The sequence below is a fragment of the Brienomyrus brachyistius genome, unplaced genomic scaffold (assembly GCF_023856365.1).
Source record: "Brienomyrus brachyistius isolate T26 unplaced genomic scaffold, BBRACH_0.4 scaffold624, whole genome shotgun sequence".
In the NCBI taxonomy this organism is placed as follows: Eukaryota; Metazoa; Chordata; class Actinopteri; order Osteoglossiformes; family Mormyridae; genus Brienomyrus; species Brienomyrus brachyistius.
The window spans coordinates 48,695-58,741 of record NW_026042899.1 but is presented as its reverse complement, the minus strand read 5'-3'; the positions used below and the strand labels follow the sequence as shown (position 1 = coordinate 58,741).

General features: G+C 45.9%; 1 non-coding gene across 1 annotated transcript; it reads right to left on the bottom strand.

Annotated features, from left to right (window-relative positions):
• Positions 1-2,782: 2,782 nt before the first annotated feature.
• trnad-guc (transfer RNA aspartic acid (anticodon GUC)) lies at positions 2,783-2,854 on the bottom strand. The gene has a single exon. It is a non-coding gene; the product is annotated as a tRNA-Asp (tRNA).
• Positions 2,855-10,047: the final 7,193 nt, after the last annotated feature.

Here is a 10,047-nt window from a genome sequence, read left to right as displayed (position 1 = left end):
CAGTGCCTGTAACCGGGACCGTGAGGGGGGGTACCTGTGCTTCTTGTGCTCGCGTGAGCTGCTCCGTCGGTCACGACCCTTGCGGTCGCGGCTGCTGCTGCGCTTCTCGTGACTCCGCCCCCTGGAGTCCTTGCTCCAGCGGCGGTGCTTCTCGCCACGGCTCAGAGACCGGCTGCGGCTACGCTTCTTGTGTCGCTCCTTCTCCCGCTCTGGGGGACGACACCGTGGTACCAGTGAGACGGTGGGCGGAGCGACATGACTGCCCCCCTACCATCCATTTCGATAAATCCAAGATGTGTAACTCAGAGGGATTATGAATGTGTGTCCGGATGGTTGTGGGTTTGAAGCCCATGAGTCACAGAGTAATCATATTACCAACTTCCCTGGGGTGCTGGATGCTGACTGACCCAGCGCTATGCCTTAAAAGTCACTTACGGAGACCAAGATGTGGTACGGGGTCTAACTCCCCAGTTTCCTCACCAGAATGAAGCACCTCCATTCAATTCACATATTCAATCACACCCTCCTGAAACAAACACACCCATCTCTCAATGGCTAATAATTTCAAGGGCACAAGGACATCCCCTTGAATGTCAGTCTGTTGTGAAACAATAAAAACATAACCAGACTAATTAATGATATAGGAGCACAGTGGTGAGTACAGTTGCCTCACGCCTCCGAGTCTGGAGGCCTGAATTTTGCCTCTGCTCTCTGTATGGGGAATTTGCCTGGAATAGGCTCCAGGGGAGCCTGACTAAGATAACTGGTTGGACGATGGATGGGTAATTAATATCGTTTCAATCTGACAGACAGCACTTTATTAAACTAGCAATAAAATATCACCTTTCTATCCCAGCAGGTCCTTCATATAGAAGCTTAAATAAATCCCTGAAGGTGCAGTTTTCAGTGAAGCATTTAAACGCAGGTGCTGCTCGAGGAATCAGCTTCATGCATCAGTTATAACAGCGTTACGGTAATGCACCGCTGCAAAAGTACAGACACGGAGCGGCCAATGCATCTTACGTAAATCGGTAATAACCAATTACCGCAATCGCAGGCATAGTCAGAGCGCAGATATGAATGACTGGAACTGCTAGTTTATCAAACACGGCGGCACTTAGTGCTCGTCTAGCCGAATCAGGTCGTTTCGAATGACATTTTAGTGATTTAGTGATAAGGAGCTGATATGACAAGATTGCCATTTGATAGGTACATAAATCAATCCTACTTTCGACTCCGTTGTAACGCATGTTGTATATTTCAGTTGCGTTAGTATGGCTTAAGTTTATTCAGTTTACTGGATTCTCTGCACTTTAATGAAGTTATATGTGTATTGTTATATAACTGTACATCATTGTTAGTTACTGCTATCCGCTGTAAAGGTAGATACAGGTGCAAGACTTTGCAATAACGACCTAAAAGCAGTTGTTATGATTCCAGGGAACGCGGCTGATTTTTAGAGTCTATACATCATGAAGAAACGGCGATCGTGTGAGAAAGACTTATTCTGTACGGATGACAGGGCCAGCATTTCGGACCCAAGGGAAAGGCTATTGTGCATCGGAAAGAGACAAAATCATATCATTATATAGAAAACTCGTCGTAGTATTTAAAAACCAAGTAACTAACACTGTTATTAAGTGCGGACTTTAAATCAAGTGGTCGCGGTCGTTTTTATTTGCATAAAACTTTAAACGTGATCTTGAAAATATAACGCTTGCAACAAACATCCATGCATAGTGTGTTACTGCGAATGAAAATACGCGGGTCACAATTTATGATCCAAGTGTATAATGGTAAATAATTAAATAAATAAAACCGCAGGCTTTCACATCGAGTGCACCCCAATAACGTTTCATTGAAATGTCCATGTTATGTACGCCGGGCACTGATGGATGCAGGCCTAGCGATCTCTATAACAATGCCAAGCAAAGAATGTCACTGATTTACCAAAGCGGTCAGTTTTCGGGGATCCTGCGGCAGCTGGGAGAAGAAGAATCGGGCAGGTTTCAGAATCGGCGAGCGCTCGGATAAAAGGCACCGATTTCCCAGCCGCGCTTTTCTTTTCGGAACCAGCAGAAGTGCCCTCCGCACCATCCTCGGCGCTAGGACACGCCGGCCACTTTATTACCCTAAAACAGGGAGCATACACCGATCTTCAAAGCCAAACTTACCTTGCCGATTTTCGCTTAACTGCTTCTCAAACTCATCGAAATCGGACATTTTTCAGTCCGTACTAAAGACGTATTGCAAAATAAGCAGAGGTCCAACAGTAGGCCTTTGAATGGGCTACAGGCTGCATTGGGTTCTGCTGCTTTTTCTTCCGAGTCGCCTGCCCCTCCTCCCCCGAAGTCATCGGCTCTTCCTCGGTTGTATCACACACAGGTTCGGAAACATTCGATGCGCATTACCGTCCCCTCCTGCACTGGAGGGTTAAGGACAACGTGATTATATCGAACCAAAATTGAAATGTGCAAGTTGACTTTCCTAGTTATACGTCTTCATTTTTATTCTGGGTTTAACAACCATGAGTTTATGACGTATTTTACATGATTAGTTGGCGACTGGACCTTATTGTTTATATCTCTTATTAAGGATCCATCCATCCATACATCAATTATCAAAACCACACACTTACAATCCGAGTCTAGTTTCATATGCTGCGCTGCTGAGCGACCCGCAGAATATTATGCATGAGTACAAGTCACAAGCCCCGTTTCCACTAACACGGGGCCGGTTCTAGCTTGGTGCCTTTTGAGACCGAGGCAAAAAGATGCAGACTCTCCCCGTCGGGGAATCGAACCCCGGTCTCCCGCGTGACAGGCGGGGATACTCACCACTATACTAACGAGGAGATGTACGCGCACTACTTTTACATCTTCAAGATAAACAGCGGATGACTACTAACATTTGCGAGTAATCAATGACTGAGCTTCATGTCATGACCATGGTGCTCAAGAGAAGAAAAAATACATAATGTACGTCCACTGATACCAGAACAACCATATAGCTTTATACTAAGACGATGATTAAACGGAAAATTCCTTTACAAAACACTGCCACAAAATCATAGTTTCGCAATATTACATCGTGCAACGGGACACAGTGTAAGTACGTGAAGTCGGTAATTAAATCAAGAAAAAAAAGTGAGAGGAAAAGAATACTTTTCTATTATCATATTTTTCTAACTGGCCAAACTGAGTCATATTTTGATTATACACACTAACAGAAAAACAGTGCAAATCTCCGGTAGTCCGTTTCACTTGCGCTCCGCTATGGGGCAGTAACAAGCAGAGCTTAAGTGTGGAAGGAAAAAAAAAACACAGGACAGCATCAATCCCAACTTCACAAACGCCGGAGATCGAGATGCTGTAAGCATGACAATTAACATCTTTATCCAAGGGAACAGCTGCAAGACACAGATGCCGCGCCTAACAAAGGTAGGATCGATTCCGAAGTTCAGGCATTTACAGACGCGGACTCTTCTGGAGTTGATTTTTTTCGGGAGATACGCATCAACTTCAAAAGTATGAACCGCATTATATCTATATCTGTTATGACGTTGTAGCTATTGATACTGATGCATCACAAAAATAATTTAAATGTTTTTTCATTCTGACATATGTTCGTTCGGACGAGGATTTTATTATATGAGATAAGTTTTAAATGAAAACTTTTTTTAATCTATATGATTAATTCTCGAATCTAAGCCAGACTTCACATAAATCATTCATTCATAAATATAATGGAACATACAACATCCAGGTATCCATGAAATTTATGATCAGGCTATACGTTTGTGATAACAACAAAACAACACAACATGTATATTTACAATATATGGGCCTATTGTTTAATATTGCCTCCAAATTATAGCCAGACAATAACGCAATAGGCCGACATCAAACTATTTTCATGTAAAACAAAAGTGCTGGCAGTTTGCTTGTGCTTACAGACCCCGCCTTGAGCCCATCCAGAAAGATCCCAAAAATAACCGACAAGCAAAGGTTGTAACAATCTGAGCATGTTTAGTTTAATGTAATCAGGAGCCGAATTAATAACGCGAATAAATGATCAAACCGAAAGTCTGTAGTCGGGAATATCCGATAACGTCTTTGACGTGCAGTTAAGATAGTCAGAGGAAAAACCTTGTAGTTTACTTATATATATGCCTAAATATATGAGTGTGTCTCTCCGGTGATTTAATGATGAATATAACGATTACATATCAAATCACACATTAAGCAATTATTATATTACTAGGTTGAACGTTTTCACTATGTCTGTCGTCACCTTGATTTCACGATTTTGACTATTCTTCTTATCCCAGATTGAACAAGTCATTGTGGCGATGCAAGATCCCGACATGGGGATAAAGATGAAGAATCAAAGACTGTTAATCACAGTGATTCCACATGCGATGACAGGTGCACGATACATATTTTACTTTTTAAAAATAATTTTTCATGCCGCCCGGGTTGTCTTACACCCGGCCGTGCAGTGTCCCGGGGGCCGGGTCCTAATGGTCATTTAAGCCCTTCACAGGAAAGCCCATACATCGGCGGTCTTCGGGAATCCTGTGCATTAAGACTGTCATCGATCTCCTTGCGCTCATATTTATTTATGTAATTTATTTATCGAGTTCAGCGTTTTTGATTTATGACGGCTTAATGCATTTCTCGACTCTAACTAGATGCCTTCCTCGCTATGCCTTCCCAGGAAATGATATCGTGGAGTGGCTAATTCAGAAGTACTCCATCATGGAAGAAGGTAGGGCCGAGAAGTATGTAGGGAAGCGTTACCTGGTGCTCTTATGTGAGGTTAATCGATTGTTTTTTTCCCTTCGTGACGACGATGGCGCCCCTGCTGGCGAAAGACGTCATCAGGTTTTTTTTTTTTTGTAATAAAATAACAGAAATAAACGAGTCTTTTGAATAATAAATACAAATGAAGTAATAGAATTTGTCATCCATACAACAGATTAGCCTAGCTGCATTTATGTGTAAGCATATGCAATTCACGTGTCTGACAGAAGCATGTTCTGTTCCATTGATATTGCTGAGCCTGTGAATTAATAAATGTCAGAATTGAGCTTGTCCATAACATAGACACCCCATTCGCCTGAAGCTTTTGGGATTTTCTTCCCCTGGCGTCAATTTATCTGCTGAATTATTTATCTTTCTGCTGAGAGGCTATTAGTACAAATAATCTGTAGGCCAGTCCCGAGTCGCGCCGCTACGCATGCTGAGCTGTACGGTTTGATAGTCCCGATGCAAACTTCGCTGATAGCCAGAGGCAGTCAGTCATGCCTGGAGAAATATCGCTATCCGTCTCCCTCATTATGCACTTCTGCAAGACGCTGTTGTCCTGAATTCCCGGGCGATGCAGATGAGGTTTTAAATAGCAAGGGAGCAGATTTCCCTGATTTACAGCCCAGATTGGAAAAGAAGTCGGAATGGAAAGGAGGGGACTTTTAGGCAGTAGATGGCAGATGCATTAACAGACTTGAATGGGCAAAAAACCTGTTGCCCCGGTAAGCAGTTACCCCTCCCTGTAAACACTAGGCTTCCCCCTAGCAGCGCTGTTGCTGCGCCGGTCTGAAACCCCCGGGAGCGCCTGACTGCCAATGGCCGCGGAGGCAGCCGGAAAGTGGAAAGTCCCAATTACTCGTAATTAATTATAGTTCCGATGAGGAATGCACCATCCCCGCGGCTTATTCTGTGCACCATGTCAACGTTTTTTCCAGTTACTTGCTATACCGTAAAATAAAATATAATATGCCTACTCAGTTTCTAGTTATCGTGTGTTCTACTGTATTCCACTGACAAAAATTTAGAGAATTACTATGCCTAAATCTGGGCTACGAGTAGTGGATTTGTTTGAGCTTTGAGTAGTTTACGTGGAAATGAGTGACCACTTTGTGTGTTTTCAGAGGCACTTCATGTGGGGAATCTGATCGTGAAGCACGGCTACATTTACCCCCTAAAGGACCCCAGGACGCTCGTCCTGGGGCCCGACGAGACGCCGTATCGCTTCCAGGTAACCTAAAACCACGGTTTCTTCAGATGGAGGGCAGCGCGAGAGGGTGGTGGCCATGTGGGGGGGCACGCATATCGAAACTATTCGTTGGAGAGACTGCGGAATTACCGTGTAGGACAGTATTTCTCAATCTGGTCCGGGCTCCAGAGCTGAGAGGGTGCAAAAACGTAGACTGTCTGGTAGGGAGCTGGGAGGGAGCAAAAACGTGGATCATCTGTGTGTCGCCGAGGACCGGATTGGGAAACACTGATGTATGAGAACCAATGCCAGTTAAAGTAGCAAAATGCCTTCCACCCGCCTTGTCCCTGACATGTTAAATCACAAAGCACCTTTGTCACGCTGCTTCTGAATAGTTTCAAATGACAGCATCTCCTTTTTGCTAGACTCCGTACTTCTGGAGCTCTCAGCAGTGGCCAGCCTCCGAGCTAGATTACGGTGATTACCAATTATTAATCATGTGCTCGCCTATTACATCATTACTTCCCTTTACTAGAATAATAGAAAAACACAGTTTCTTGCCATGTCTTTCTTTTGCTCTTCTAAAGCGATTTATTTGACTAAGAAGAATATCAGAAAGCAAGGGCAGCTGATAGACTATGAAAAGGTAAGAGAAAATTTTTATTTATGTACATTTCAATGCTATTCTTATTCGCTGGTCTGAAGCATTGCTTGATGAGATCATGTGATAGCTGAATGCTCATGGGAGTTTTACTTACACAAAATATTATGAGGGTAGAAGGAAAAATGATTGGTTCAGAGAGATAACCAATTAGATTGTACATGAGGTGGATCCGAGCAACTAGAGGAGGCAGGAGCAACCAATCAGATGTCTTGGTCCTGCCTCCTCTGCAATCTGATTGGTTATCTATCCGAACCAATCATTTTCCTTCTGCCCTCAGAACATTTTTGTGTAAGAAAACCTCCCACCAATTATGCACATAGTAGGATCGCACATAGACATCCACCAACTTGCCGCCATGTTGCGTCAGGGTCAACGCATTTTAGGTTCTCATCAGTAAGAGGGTTTGTGAATCCGACACTGCCAGCTGATATCCTGGGAGGGGTTCGGCCTGTGAGTCATAACGTGAACCCATGCAGCAACGCAGCCAGCCGTGCGACCTGGCAATGTCGCATTTAAACATCGTCTCCGCAGGACAGCTACAACATGTTGCACAAACGGATCAACCACACCTGGGACTTCGTGGTGATGCAGGCGAAGGAGCAGCTCAGGTAAACCCCACCCCAGCCCGGGAATACTGTCGCATCGAGCTATGAAATCAATTTCATAAATGCACACAAGGGGACAGATGAGAATGGATGAATAAATCTCGTATTAAGAGGATGATGATGTTACCTAAATTAAAAAGTAACATGGTGTGTGGTCATAATTTCCCTCCTATCTGTTAAATCAGACCTCAGCCTAAACACTAGAGTCGGAAATCCATTTCTAAGTGAAAAAGGAAACAGAAAAATGAAAACCCTACCTTGCAGTTCAGTGATTACCGCTATATGCTAATTACCCAGTATGCTTTCTGACTCTCCATCGACTGCTCTGCTCCTACCAGGGCAGCCAAACAGAGGCGCAAGGCGGACCGCATCGTGCTGGAATGTCAGGAACAGGCCTACTGGCTCGTCAACAGACCGCCAGTAAGCACCTCCCCCGAAACCCCTGACTCCCTACATCTGCCCCGGCGAAAACCCAGTATGCTGTGATTAGAGTAAAGCACACACTGGGTAAACCTGAACTCAATGCACCTTGGCAGCTCGAATATCGCCTCAGGCTGGGGGCGATTCTAGGATTTTTTTGAGGTTGTGGGGCAGAGTGGTGGCTCTGGGCCTAGGGATCTGTGCAAGCAAGTGGAAGGTTGTTGGTTCAAATCCTGTGAATGCCCAGAGTGATTCTACTCCGTTGGGCCTTTCAGCAAGGGCCTTAACCTGCAATTGCTTTGTCCTGGGTATGACATTAATCTACATGCAGGCCTGTTAGGAGATCCTTCAACTTACAGGGGAAACTTGGCAGGATTGGCAGGAAGGCATAGGCAGGGTCCCATTCCCCCACAGAGAGCTGGGGGGTTGTGCAGTTCTCTCCCACGACAACGGGTTTGTTCAATGAAGGAAGGCAAAGGAAACATCTGTAAGGACATATGGAACATTTCCGGTATAATTTTCGATCTCCGTCATCTCCAGAGCATTGAGCTCAGCAAAATTCACGGGGGGGGGGGGGGGGGGAGTTTTATCTTCGTTAAGTAAGACACACAGAGTGTCTCCATGCATACTTTGTGGGGGAGGAATATATCACTTCAGGCCTGATAACCCACTACTGCTTCAGTGTGATCATGAAATATTTACTTAGCTGGGAAGAAGCCTATGTTCTGTGGGACGAGAGCTTTCAGAAGACAGACAGGACAGCAGGCTGCGGGAATGAGCAACTGCACCCTCGCTGAGTGTAATTTGGAGTTCATGAATAACACAGGAGAGTGGAGAATGAAAGTGTGGGACAGGAGCAGAGTGTGGTGTGTATCTGGCTTAATCCCGGCCGTCACTAGGGCCCCTTTCTGCTGGGTGCGCAGCATCTCTCAGGGCTAATAAGCATCAGCGTTTATGTGGGCCATTATCCCCATCCGGGGCGGCATCAGGAGGTGGGAATGGCAGCCACGCAGCTGCGGATCACATCCTAAATTCAGCTTATTTTGCAGATGTACCTTTTATTGAGACTAGAGCAGTTGGGGGTTTAGGGACTTCTCTCAGGGGTCCAGTGGTGATGTCACTCTGCTGACTGTGGGATTTAAACCGGCAACCTTCCAGTCATAGGCGGCGACTGCCAACCCGCTCAGCCACACACCACCTTCATTGATGAAACCCACCGTTTTGACGCCAATTAGACGGAAACACAGTTGAGCCAAAAACCACGCAGCGTAGGGCCCCCCAGTCAGGTGCTGCTCGTGTTTAAAAGGCAGGGACGCTCTGCACTCTGGTACGGCCAGGTGGACGGGGGAAGCTGGGGGGGGGGGGGGGATTAAAACCAGCAAATGACAAAATGGCCGCTTCCTGCCTCCTTTCTCTTTGCCCGAGAAACACGAGACGCATCGCTAAGACTGGTGATGCTTGGATCTGGGAGAGAGGAGTGCGAAGGGACTGGGAGACGGCCTGAAGCTAAAATGCAGACATGCTGTGTTTGCGTCTCCCCCCCCACCACCCCCCCACTTGTTGGGCCTTTTAAACGAGCTGGAAGAGGATCCCACCTCCGGAATACCGGATCCATTATCTGACCTCTATTCCTGCGGCTCAGGCTTAATGCTGCATGTTAGCGGAGAGATAATGGATGTAATTGCAAATAGCAGCGTAATAATTTGCCAAATAGTCTCTCTGCTGTTAAGTCCTGAGCTGATCTGAAGCACTTTAATTGGGATTTAAGGAAACCATGTTAAATCAGATTGGATTGGAAAAGCCCTTTATTGCTGATGCAATATACCATGGCACCAGTCACAAGTACCGGTGAAGAGCAGGCCATCAACCGACCTTACATATACACAGACATCACAGTAGGGGGAAGACCGGCCGGGAGACAGGGGAAGTGAGAAGAATAGAAACAAGATAACATGGTGGGAGAGGAGGAGAATAAAAAAACACCCCCCAGATTGCACTCCAGTAGGGAGTACATTGTGGGAACCGAAAAAAACACCTCAGCAACATAAGCACATGGGCACTACACCTTACATAAAAATGACACGACTTGCAACGGGTAGGGGAAAGGGGGTGTGGAGGTGACCCAGCAGAGACAGACAGCCATCCGGTCCTGCTGCCATAGAGACGGCGCTGGTCACAGACCCGCCTGTTCACGCTGGGGGTATGAAGCGGCGGAGGCGTGGGATGGGGGGAGGGTAAGTCCTTGGGATTGGGGGAGAGGAATGCAAGAGAGTCTCACTGCCTTGTTCTTCTGGGGGAGTTGTTAGTTCCAGCAGCAGCCTTGGCCAAGGCCCGTGCTGATATGGGGGAGCCAAATACTTG